The sequence below is a fragment of the Otolemur garnettii genome, unplaced genomic scaffold (assembly GCF_000181295.1).
Source record: "Otolemur garnettii isolate 467f Iridium unplaced genomic scaffold, OtoGar3 scaffold00150, whole genome shotgun sequence".
In the NCBI taxonomy this organism is placed as follows: domain Eukaryota; kingdom Metazoa; phylum Chordata; class Mammalia; order Primates; family Galagidae; genus Otolemur; species Otolemur garnettii.
The window spans coordinates 2,832,523-2,833,960 of record NW_003852545.1 but is presented as its reverse complement, the minus strand read 5'-3'; positions in this window follow the sequence as shown (position 1 = coordinate 2,833,960).

Genomic DNA, 1,438 nt, shown 5'->3' with positions numbered 1-1,438 from the left:
CAGGAAAGCTGAAATCTCAATAGCACTGTTAATGGCCAGATTTACATGGGCTGTATGATCTTGAATCAAAAGCCATAACTAACCTATAAAAATCAATTCATGAAACAATGCCAAATTTATATTCTGGCCAAGAAATCAGATTATTTAATAAATTAAGGAACTATACTCAGCTAATAAGAAATTAATATCTTATTGAAAATTCTTTATCTTGGTCCTGTTAATTAGCTCAGACATTTCCTCCCGCATTATCTCTAACCTTTGTTATATGCTATTTGTTATTCATAGTTTTGGTCTTAACTTGTGGATGATTTTGGTTCAAGTCCTAATTCTGAAGTGTTCCTTAATCACTTCATTTTCCCTCTTATTAGCTGTTGCTTTACAGAAGAGACCATTGAGTGCCAATTCATTTTGCACAGAAAGGTCAATTTTATCTAAAAATAACAAACTTTGCCTTGTTTCATTTTCTGGTAAGAAGAAGGAAGATCTAAAATCATTGCTGTGCGATAATGCGTATGCGTTCCAGGAATTTCTCTGGCTCCCAGGGAGAATTATTTTAGAAATTATATGGTGGTGAGAAAAGTCAGTATGTGCCCTGATGCTCCCTGTCCCTTCCCTTCCCCTTCCTCCTCCCTCTCCCTGTGCTCAAATCATTAACACAAATGAGAATAAATATATGTATTTTTAGAATTTTATATTTAGTTTTTTCCTTCCTTTCAAATGGGAACCCAAATCCTTCCTTACACCAGCACTCATACCCTGGAAGCGACAGACCAGTTCTGGAATCTTCAGTATGGCACTTACTAGGTCTGTGGCCTTAGGCAGTTTAATGAATTTATCTGAGCTGGCAATTACTATGAATGGGAAAAAAAAAAAATACATCAGGTACTCTATATGATCTTTGTAACTCTTGATCACAGCTTTTGGTTGTCACACTCATTTAAAATTTGAAAGTTGCAACTTTTTGTGATGGCGAATGAAAAAACAATCCTAAAACACAAAATCAACCTTCAGTGTGCAAGTGAGAATTTCCTCACATGAAATAATGCTGCAGGTGTGAAGGTAGCACTGGAGATGGTGCGAGCTAAATTATGTGAGTGAGAATACTGGGCAATGCCTGTGAAGCTGTGGGAGTATCAGAATTCAATGTTAGAATTGAAAAATTATGGGGAAAAATGGAATGAAGTGTACCAAGTATATTTGATCCCTATGTCCTTATGTTTCTCTTAAAAAATAAAACTCATTATCTATTGAAAGGGCGGCACTCGACTGGCAGAGATCTCACTCTACAGACCACCAAGGCTTGTACAAAAGGTCATTATTGAGGAAGGAGGGGTGCTGCAGAGCAGCACCAAGGAGGAGGGAGGAGAGAAGAGGAGAGAAAAGAGGAGAAAAGAGGAGAGAGAGGAGAGAGGGGAGGAAAGAGGAGGAGAGAGAGGAG